Source organism: Phyllostomus hastatus, unplaced genomic scaffold (genome assembly GCF_019186645.2).
Source record: "Phyllostomus hastatus isolate PE091 unplaced genomic scaffold, TTU_PhHast_1.1 phas_contig_1, whole genome shotgun sequence".
In the NCBI taxonomy this organism is placed as follows: domain Eukaryota; kingdom Metazoa; phylum Chordata; class Mammalia; order Chiroptera; family Phyllostomidae; genus Phyllostomus; species Phyllostomus hastatus.
In genome coordinates this window covers 4,319,442-4,331,323 of record NW_025333498.1, presented here as the reverse complement: position 1 = coordinate 4,331,323, position 11,882 = coordinate 4,319,442, and the positions used below count along the sequence as shown (strand labels likewise).

The 11,882-nt window shown below is 36.7% G+C and overlaps 1 pseudogene; it reads right to left on the bottom strand.

The window, feature by feature from the left end:
* Positions 1-6,435: 6,435 nt before the first annotated feature.
* On the bottom strand, positions 6,436-7,080 carry LOC123813460 (annotated as a pseudogene).
* Positions 7,081-11,882: the final 4,802 nt, after the last annotated feature.

The following is an 11,882-nucleotide window of genomic DNA, read 5'->3' as shown; positions in this document are numbered from 1 at the left end:
TATAGAAAACCAATAAAAACCTGTCAAGGCAAGGGTCGAGACACTCTCCTCTTGAGAGAGTGGCCATGCCATCCCTTTTTCTCCATAAGACTTCAGTAATTTGTGTGAATCTGTTTTGTCTCATCCACAACACTGCAGACACTGCTGGCCAGAGTCTGCATCAGTGCTGGTCACAGAAGTTTGGGATGAAAGGAGGCCTTAGAGGTTATCTAGGATGCTTCCCCTGCATACACAGGACAAGAAGGTCCACAGAAGCCAAAGGACTGGCCCAGAGTCACTCAGACTGGATAATATTATTACTTCTGAGAGGTCCCAGATCTAAAGAATTGCTTACCCACAAAACCTGCTTTAAGTATAAATTATTTCTTTTGCTACCACACAGAATTTCCAAAAAATATCAAGGCAAGACAATAATGTTCTAACAGACTGCTATCCCCACACACGTATCTACATAATTCAGATATCTGTAATTAGTATATCAGGAGTTTTCTAATTAGCTTTCTCTCTTTTTTTTCTTTTTAAAAATTAACATCACAGCCCTGGCTGGCGTAGCTCAGTGGATTGAGCGCGGGCTGGGAACCAAAGTGTCCCAGGTTCGATTCCCAGCCAGGGTATATTCCTGGGTTGCAGGCCATAACCCCCAGCAACCGCACATTGATGTTTCTCTCTCTCTCTCTCTCTTTCGCTCTCTCTCTCCCTCCCTCCCTTCCTTCCCTCTATAAAAATAAATAAATAAAATCTTTTAAAAAATCAACATCGTTTTATACTTCTTTGGTTTCTGAAAATCAGGATTTTGGGAGGACTTAGGTAAGTAGGTCAGGATTAGGGGTCTGTCTTTCAAAAAATTTTCTATACTGAAATATAATTTACATATAAAATTCACCCATGTAAAGTGCACAGTTCAATGATTTATAGCGTATCCACCAAGTTGTGCAATAATCACAATATAAATTTACAACATTTGTAACATCTCAAAAGGCAGCCCCATATCCATTAAGACACACTCATTCCTCCCCAACTTATCCCATGCTCCCAACTCTACCAGCTACTACTATGTCCTAGGAAACCACAAACCTACTTCCTGTTTCTATGGATTGCCTTTTCTGGGCATGTCATATAAATAAAATTGTACATTATGTGGCCTTTTTTAAATGGCTTCTTTCACTTAGCATAATGTTCTCAAGGTTTATCTATGTTGTAGCATGTATCAATATATCACTTCTACTCTTGGATAATATTCCATTATATGGATATAGCATATTTTGTTCATTCACCTATCATTTGATGAATATTTGTGTTGTTATCACCTTTTAGCTATTTTGAATAATGCTGCTATGAAGTACAAAGACAAAGCACAACTATTGGTTTAAACACTTGTTTTTCAATTCTCCTAGGTATAGACACAAGGGTGGAAATGTCAAGTCATATGGCAATAATATGTTTAACATTTTGAGGAACAGCTGAACTATTTTTTAAAGGACTGCACTTTATATTTCCATCATGCTCTGCATTCTCACCAATGCTCACTCTCACTTATTGTCCATCTTTTTTATTAAACCCATCTGTATTGTTTTGCCAGGGCTGCTATAACAAAGGGCCATAAACTGAGTGGTTTAAACAACAGAAATTTATTGTCTGACAGTTCTGAAGGGTAAAAGTTCAAGATCAAGGTATCTTCAGGACCATGCCCTTCTGAAAATCCTAGGGAATTTTCTGTTTCACATCTTTCTTCTAGCTTCTGGTAGTTCATTGGTTTGTGGCAGCATAACTCCAGTCTTCACTCTGTTCTCCCTGTGTGCATGTTTGTGTCCAAATTTCCCCTTTTTATAAGGATATCAGCTATACTGGATTAGGGACTCACCTTATTCTACTATGATCTCATCTTAACTAATTACATATACAACAACCCTATTTCAAATAAGGTCACATTCTGGGGTTAGGACTTCAACATAGGAATTTTGGAAGGATACAATTCAACCCATAACATATTAGTGGGTCTAAAAGGTTATTTTGTTCTAGTTTTAATTTGCAATTCCATATGACTAATAATATTGAACATCTTTTCATATGCTTATTGGTCATTTATATATCTGCACTTGAGAAATGTCTATTCAAGTCCTTTGTTCAATTTTTAAATTGGATTATTTGCCTTCTTATTGTTAAATATTAAGAGTTCTTTATATGTTCTTGATATAAGACCCTTATCAGGTACATGATTTGCAAAGATTTTCTCCCATTCTGTGAGTTGTCATTTTACTTTGTTGATAGTATTCTTTCATACACAAAATATTTTAGTTTTGATAAAATTCAATTTATCTATTTTATTTTTTATTGCTTGTGCTTTGGGGTCATACTTAAGACATCATTGCCAAATCTTAAGTTTACTTCTATGTTTTCTTCTGAGAGTTTTATAGTTTTAGCACTTACTTTTAGTTTTCTGATTCATTTTGAATTGATTTTTGTTTGTGGTATGAAGTAAGAGTTGAACTTCTTTTGTTTGTGGATGTCCAGCTGCCCCAGCACCATTTATTGAAAAGTCGATTCTTTCCCCCATTGAATAATAGTCTTGGCATGTTTGTCAAAAATGAATTGACCATTAATATGGGTTAATTTCTGGATTCTCCCTTATACTTCTGTCTTTATTACTTCAGCTTTGTAGCATGTTCTCTAACTCTGCTCTTCTTTCTCAAAATTGCTTTGGCTATTTTGGGTCTCCTAAATTTCAATATAAATCTTAGAGTCAGCTTGTCAATTCCTGCATAAAATCTAGTTGGGATTTTGATGGGGATTTCATTTAATCTGTAGAAAATTTGAAGAGTAGTGACATTTTAACAATAATAAATTTTACAATCCACAAAAATGACATGTCTACATTTATTTTGATCTTATTTAATTTCTCTCAATGTTTTGCAGTTTTCAGTGTATAGCCTTGCAATAAATTTTGTTAAATTTATAACTTTTATTATTTTTGTAATATTTTTGTAAATAAAATCATTTTGATAATTTGATTTTCAAATTATTACTATATAGAAATGTAATTGATTTTTAATATTAATCTTGTATCCTATAACTTTATTAAACTTGTCTATTAATGCTAATAGTCTTTTAAGGGATGCCTTATCTGTAATATTTATATATATCTGATCTTTGCCCCTGGTTCCTGACACAGAGCTGAAAAACACTTGGAATTTCTTGAGTGATAGGAGTATCTTTTGCTATTCATAAACATATCTGAGTTTTTGATAACAAGGTGACTCATGGTGGACCTTAATATAGTTTCAAGGAAGGAGCTAGACTCTCACATGATTAGAGGGTTGGATCTTTCAGCCTCACCCCCAATCACTGAAGAGGGGCAGGGGCCTAGGGACTGAGTTCAATTATATGGTCAATGATTCAATCAATCATATCTGCATAATAAAGCCTCAATAAAAAAATGTTTGAACAATGAGGTCTGGACAGCTTCTGCATTGATGAACATGTCGATGTGCTGTGCAGGTGGTGCTCTTAAAGATGGCATGTATCCTTACCCCCCTACTTTGTCCAAATCATCTTCTCTATATGTCTGATCCTGAGTTATACCCCTTATAATAAAAGTTAGTAGTAAGTATAGAACTTTTTTGAGTTATATTAATTGTTCTAGCAAATTATTGAATCTGAACAGTGGTGATGGTAACTCCAAATTTGTAGTCTGTGTGGCAGAAAAAGTGTGAGTAGTCTGGCAAGCCCACTTGGGGCTGGTGTCTAAAGTGGGGGCAGTCTTGTGGGAGTAAACTGTTAACTCTGTTAAGTTGTAGGTGTGCACTAACTGTGGGTAGTTAGTGTCAGTATTGAATTGAATTGTTAGACACCTGTTCATGTCAGGGAATAGCTGTAAACTTGTTTGTTAATTCTAATAATCTTTTAATGGATTCTGTATGATTTTCTACACTCATTATCTGCAAATATAGTTTTAGTTATCCTTTTCCAATCAGTATGTTTTTTATTTTGTATTTTTTCCTAATTGCTTTGTCTAGAACCCCCAGTACAATGTTGAATTAAGTGGCAAGAGTGGACATTCTTATCTATTTCCTAATCTTAGCATGATGTTAGCTGTGGGTTTTTTGTAGAAGTCCTTTATTAGGTTGAGGAACTTTCCTTCTATTCCTAGTTTGTTGAGTGTTTTTATCATTAAAAGATCTTGATTTTGTCAAATGCTTTATCTGTGACTATCGAGATGATTGTATAATTTTTGTCCTTTATTCTATTGTATTGCATTAATTGATATTCAGATGTTAAATAAACCATTCCTGAAGTAAATAAATCTCACTTGGCCATGGAGTGTAATCTCTTTTATATGTCACTGGATTTGGTTTACTAGTACTTTGTTGAGGATTTTGTGTTTATATTCATAAGGTATTGATATATAGTTTTCTTTTTATGTACCACCTTCTTTTGGATTTGGTATCATACTAATGCTGACCTCATAGAATAATTTGGCATGTGTTCCCTCATCTTTTATTTTTTAGAAGAATATATGAGAGATTGACATTAATTTTTCTGTAAATGTTTGGTAGGATTCACCAGTGAAGCTATCTGGTTCTGGACTCTGTAAAAAGTTTTTTGATAATTAGTGCAATCTCTTTACTTGTTATAGATCTATTCAGATTTTCAATTTCTATTTGAGTCAGTTTCAGTAGTTTTTATCTTTCTAGGAATTTGTCCATTTCATCTAAATTATCTAATTTGTTGGCATATACTTGTTCATAGTTTTCATTTTCATTCTTCTCAAATTATTTTCTAACTGCTCTTGTTGGCTTATTTTTTTGATCCATTGGTTATTTAGGAGTGTGTTATTTAGTTTCTTCATATTTGTGAGTTTCTAAATCTCATAATTATTGATTTTTAATTTTATTCCATTTTAGTTGAAGAACATACTTTGTATTATTTTAATCCTTTTAAATTTATTGAGCTTTGTTTTATGGCCAAACATATGATCTATCCTGGAAAATGTTTCATGTGCATATGGGGAAAAAATGTTCTGTTGTTGGGTGGAGTATTCTATAGATATCTGTTAGGTTTAGCTGGTTTGTAGTGCTGTTCAAATCTTCTGTTTCCTTATTGATCTTCTGATTCGTTCTATAGGTTATTGAGAGTGTAGTATTGAAGTCTACAACTATTATTGTTGATTACTTATTTCTTCCTTCAATTCTGTCAATTTTGCATTATGTATTTTGTGAATCTACTAGGGACATATATGTTTATAATTGTCATATATTCCTGGTGGCTTGACTCTTTTATTATTATAGGTGTCCCTCTTTTTTTTCTTTTTAATTGTTGTTCAAGTATGGTTTTCTGCCTGTTACTCCCATCCCAGCTCGCCCTCCCAGCCCTCCCCACCTCCCTCCTGTTGCTACCCCCCACTCCTCGTTTTTGTCCATATGTCCTTTATACTTGTTCCTGTAAACCCTTCCCCTTTCCCCTTGAAATTCCCTCCCCTCTGGTCACTGTCCCTGTTTATGTCTACTAACATTACTTCTTTTAAAGTCTATTTCTTCTGATATTAGAATAGCCACTCCAGCACTCTATGGTTGCAGTTTGCATGGTCTATTTCTCTATCTATCTATGTATAGATGTATCCTCCTGTAGACAGTGTGTAGACAGTGTATAGTTAAATCTTGTTTCTTTAGCCAATCTAACAATTTATTTTAATTGGATTGCTTAATCCATTTGCATTTAACATATTCACATTTGCATCTATATGCTTATAGTTTGTTAGATATGTTTAGATTTACATCTGTCATTTTGCTTTTTATTTTCTGTATTTCTCATATCTTTCTGTTTATTTCTTCTCACTATCATCTTCTGTATTAAATGGATAGATTTTTCAAATTATACTTTTTAGTTATTTTATGAGTTACTTTTTAAATTATATTTTTGTATAGGGCTTACAAGGTACTGCTTAAAATCAACTTCAGATTTATACTAACTAAATTCTAGTGCAGTATAGAAATATATGCTGTCATTACTCCCCTATAGCTTCATGCCTTATCACTTTTATGTGCTATTATTGTTATAGATATTATATCAATATATGTTATAAATTCAATAATACATTATCATAATTATTAATTTATATAATTTTATGTCTTTTAAAGAAGCTGTGAGAATAATTGAAAGCAAGTATAAATTTACAGAGTTTGTTGTAGTATTTATGTAAACTTTATTTGTTCCTGTGGATTCAAATTACCATCAACTGGTAGTGACTTTTCACATATTGTACTTCTCAACTACAGAATTTCCATTTGGTTCTTTCCTATAATTTTCATTTTTATATTACCTCTTTGATGAGACAAGGTCATCGTGGCTTCCTTCTTTCTCTCTCTCTCAGAAGTTTTATTGGTCAGGGGAAAAGGGAGGTAGGCAACCCCTGCCTCCTCCTGAGGGTACCAAAAGCCCTCACTGTTTCTCATTGCCATTGATGGGGAGGTTCATATGTTCAGTGGAGGCTGGGAAAGCCTTGAGCTTGGGCCCAGTGCTGAGGAATGTCACATAGGCCTAGAGCAGGGGAAAGGAGTCCAGGTAGGCGGTAGCCGGATTTGGTGATTCAACAGCAAGTCCAGCAGGTTTCTAGTTCACAAAGGATAGCTGGTGTCTCATAATGAAGGTCTGGCCACCTGCTTCTGGGACTGTAGGGTCTCAAAAGTCTTCAGGTGCCCAGGCAGTTCTTTCACATAGCCCTCCTTGCCTGCCTCATAGTTGGTGTAGATGAGAGTCATGTATTTGCAGTGGAGATCCTGTATGCCATCATTCACCATATCTACCAGGGCTGCCTCTTGCTGGTCCTTCCCATACAGCCCAAGGGAGTGTCCTAGGTGATACAGGATGACATTAGACTGGTATAGGGTGAGGTCTTCATCCTGAACCTGGGCAGCTGCCCACACAGACAGGAGGACTTGAGTAAGCCTGTACTCACCACTAAGACTCACTGAATCTCCTTAGTCACCACCTCCTCCTTCCAGCTCTGGCCCGGTCAGCCAGCACCATGTTCATGGCCTCACAGTGCCCTCAAACAAGGGAGTAGACAATGGTGTAGAATGGCATGGCTGGAGTGTACACAAAGACAGTGGAAGCAGCAGACCTCCCATCATAGCTTCCTTTAATAGATTAAGCATGCTTTCCTTTAGTTCCTGAACATGTTCATAAAAACTGCTTTAAAGTGTTTGCTAAGTTCAAGATCTAGGCCCCCTGAGAGGCAGTTTATGTTGCCTTCTTTTGTCCTGTGTATTGATCACATTTTTCCTATTTCTTTGCATGTCTCATCTTTTTTTTTTAATATGGAAATTTTAGATAATATGTTCTAACAACTCTAGATTCTTATTTTCCTTGGGGCCTAGGGATTGGTGTTTAGTTTCTTTTTTTCTTGGTGATTAGTTTATTTGTTTGATGACTTAACTTTGTGAAGTCTATTTTCCCTGTAGTGTGCTATCTCTGATATCCCTGATTGGATTTTTTGCTCTCATTTCCATATTTTATCCTTGCTTTTTATCTTGTATATCTATCAGTTATTCCTGGGTCATCACAAATCACTTATTGTTTAAATGCTGTGCTTTAACACTCTGAGCAAGTTAGATTTTTACCCCTTACTATTTATCAGGTGTGTGTGTGTGTGTGTGTGTGGCTTGTAGGTTGCAAAGATAGTTTGAGAAGTTTACAGTTTTTTACCCAAATTCAGCCAGGCACTAGTGCCTGAAGAGTTCCCTTTCATATCATTCTTGGGATGGTGTAACCTTGGATAGGCACACAGTCTTTCAGATTGCCAGAGATGTCATTTTAATTTTAATTCTGGCTTTACAGGAGTTGCCTGAGTCAGAGCAGCTTATTTTTCAATGTTTCTACAGAGTTTGTGATTAAGTCCTTTGTGCCAATGGTGCTTCTGCCCTTTGTTGGTGGATCTTTGTATAGCTGTGTAATGCTTTTATTTCTGTCCCTCATCCTGCTCTGATTGTTCCTGAATAGGTGCAGCTCAGTGTGCTTGCACAGCCTTATTGATCTCCTCTAGCTATCTCTTTCTCTGGCTATCTCTGTTAAATAACTGGCTGCTCTGGCTTGTTGATATCAGTGTCATGGAGCTAACAGCACCCTCTCAATTGTTCTCTACTACAATCTTCATTGTTTTGGACAACACTCTTAAATGTGGAATTGCCACATATTATCCCAAATAAAGTCAGTCTGCTCAGGCAGAGATGTAAAGCTCTTTGTCCTTATTGCATGTCTCTCTTCCTGAACAGAATCTCTGAACTACTGCTGCACAGGAGCTAGGGGCAGGGACAGTATCCTGTTTCTTCTAGGATGACACCCCAGGAATATATGTGGATGCTGGGAGTGGAGGATGGTAAACCTCTGGTCTTTTCAGTTTGCCCTTCCCAGTGGAGAACCTCTGCTCTATGAGTAAGGTCAGGCATGGGCAATCAAGGTCCCTTGCCAAGCCTGCAGTAAAGCTTCTGCCCTATAACTAGGGGCTGTGTGAGAAAAGGAAGACTTTTAGTTTCACCTGTCCAAAATAGAGCTTCTACAACATGGTGTATGGGGTATGAGAAAGCTAGTAGCTTGTCACTGCTGGGGTAAAATTATAGCCCTAGACTGGGAGCTGTGGGGATAAGGAGCTGCCATCCTTTTGTCCACACCAGGCAGGAGAAGATCACCCAAAGTAAAGTTTCCATAACATGGACCTAAGGCAGAGGACAGAGCAGGTCATGGCTCAAATGCCATAGACTCTCACTGCTCAAACTGAGATGTAGTAGATTTTCTTAAATGAACATCTCTTCATTTTTTATATGCCCTTAGGACAATTTTCAAAGGTATAAAATGATTTTTTAATTTTATTTATTTATTTTTAACCCTTGCTGGGGTATATGTTTATTGACTTGAGAGACAGAGAGAGAGAGAGAGAGAGAGAGAGAGAGAGAGACATTGATATGAGAGAGAAACAATGATTGCACCCGACTGGGGATTAAATAACAACCTAGGTACATGCCCTGACTGGGAATCGAACCTGCAACCTTTTGTCATACAGGACAATGCTCCAACAAACTGAGTCACTGGGCCAGGACCCATTGGTGAATATTTTAATGGGATATACTATCTGTTCTCTAACATTTGTTTTGTCCTCCTCTTCTATCATCATGCTGCTCATGAGGCTGATATGCTAACAGCCTCAGTTAGAGAGTTTCATATAGTAATATCATGGCACTAAACATTTGTGACACCAAGTCCAACCTCTGAAGAAATGTGAAAAGCTGTTTTTTTACATATGTCAGCATTATGACTGAGAGATTTTGTCAGGAGTTTCCTGAAGGCTTGGGAATTTTTTGAGAAAAGAAGAATGCAGAAGACTAAGGAGATACTAATTGCTGTTATCGAAGAATCTAAAAGGCTCAGACCTAGACCTGAGGAAACGGAGCTAGTCCTTGCAGAATGAAGACCAATGGATGGAATAGAAGGGCAAGCAGATTCTGGGTCAATGTAAAGAAGCTCTTTCTAAAATCCAGGCTGTCCAGGATGAAGCAAACTGTCTGCTTTGTGAAGCAGACAGTTCCCACCCTGAAAGGGTCTCAAGAGAGGCTACTGGGCCACCATTTGAGAATGCTATGGACAATACTCCTGCATTTGGTCAAAAGTGGGACTAAATAATATCTAAGGCTCTTTCTACACCTAGAGACCTAGAAGACATCTTTGCCTTCTTCTTCCACATTGTTGAACTCTACCTGTCATTCTGCCTCCTCAACATCTCTCATAATTATCCATTCTCATTTTTAGCTCTGCTGCTGCTAGGGCAAAAATCTCCTACTAACCCTCTTCATGAATTCCACACTCAAGGAAAACTTAATTAGAGCCATTGCTCTTGCCTCTCTCTTCATTCTGAATGCCATTATTTCTCACCACTCAGCCCAAAGGCTCAGGAAAGTCTTTTCTTGTCCAGCCCTTTCTTGCCCAGCCCAGACTATTGACTATCTTCATTGAAGAACAAAAAATACTTTGTACATACTTCCATTATGCATTTATCATTCTGTATTCCAATTTTGTATTTACACATTTTGCTCCCCTACTAGATGATAACCTCCACGAGGGCAAGGATCATGCCTTCTCTTTGCATTATCAGCACCTAGGAAAGTGTTTCCTAGAGAAATTGCTCAACAAATATTTGGTGAGTAAATAAATCAATGAATGAATCACTGGGATTTCATACTTCTATTAAGAGTTCTTTCCATAGCTTTGGGTATGAGACTGGGATGTTTGCTGACTGCTACCACTATTTTGATATCTAGAGTGGCACTTTTAGCTTTAAATTTTTTTTATTTATTTTATTGAATTTAATGGGGTGACATTGATTAATAAAATAATGTAGGATTCAAGTGTACATTTCAATAATACATCATCCGTATATTGTATTGTGTTCACCTCCCAAAGTCAAGCCTCCTTCTGTCAACATTTATCTCTCTTTCACCCTCTTCCACCTTCTCCCACCCTCCTGAGCTTTAAAATTCTTACATTCCCCACATTTTCCTCTGAGGGAATGTATTTGCTACAGATGACTAAAAGTGTTGACCACAAAAGTAAAGGGAAAGTGAAAAGTTATTGCAATGAGATTTGGCTTTGAGAAGATCCCACCTGAAGACTTCATTAATATTGATAAGAAAGAAGATAAATCAGGAGATATAAAGGATACCATCTTCTTGACAGGAGGAATAGTGGGGCACTAAGAACACACATGAGCAGGAGGATGTAAACATCAGAGGAAAAAGTAAATGGACCACAATTTTGGATTATATATATTAGTGCCATTTTATGCCAATCTGTTTAGAAAGTGATGTTTAGAAGATCCTAGAAGTTTTCAATCTCTGGTCAAGAACAGAGTACAAAGGGGTACAGCATTGCTTCCAGAAAAGCTTTTACAAAGATCAGCAGATAAAGATTAGCCTAAAGATGTATGCTGAAGAAGGATGCTCAAACTACATACTGGAGGTTTCTTCCCCCTCCTGGTATAAACAGATTCTCTTCATCCCTGTTCCATGGGAGGTAATTCTTGGCTCTCTTAGGTAACACTAGCCTGAGGTAAATATGAGAAGTAGACAAAATTTAACATTTATCCATCCCTTTGTACAGCCCCTTCCATTATTTCCTTTTCTCTAATTTCCTATTGCCTCTTAATTTCACTTGTTTGCCCAGACCTCTTCACAAATTGTGATAGCCCAGGGCATTCCAGCCTCCATTCTCTGGCATTATTCTCTTTTAATCCTCCCTAGTGGCCACAGCACCATGTCCATTCTTTCTGGCAAAACTGCTTGGCTGGTGTCAGCTAAATTGTTAATAAATGATTATGGCTTTGGTTCCCAATGTGTTATTTTTCCTACATGCCTTCTGCTAGAGATTTTCAGTAGCTTAAGAAAAATGTGAAATAAATATTAAATACTAAGTAAAGGAAACCATTTGTAAAGCTAATGGAAGTCTCATCTTTAAGGAGCTTAAGCTCCTTAAGAAATAGTTTCATATTTCATATTTCTAAAAGAAATCAAACACATACAAGTTCAGATTTTTGTTTCACTCTAATAACTTTGATAGCAGCTGTTGTTAACTGGGGAGGAGTATATTTGTCAAAGCAGCTAATTAAAAAAAAAAAAAACAGAATGTAACAGGAATCTGGAATCTGCCCAGGATGCTTTTAGAGAAATGGATAGCAATGGTTAACATCTCTTTTTTTGTGCCTCCTAACATTCCCTCACAGGGGCACAAGTCTGCCCAGTCTCTGAGAGAATCTAAAAACAGATGTTGTCTAATACTTTAATGACACAGAAATGTGTTATCTTCAAACTACACTGAAGGAGAATCAAATGAGGCAACTATAA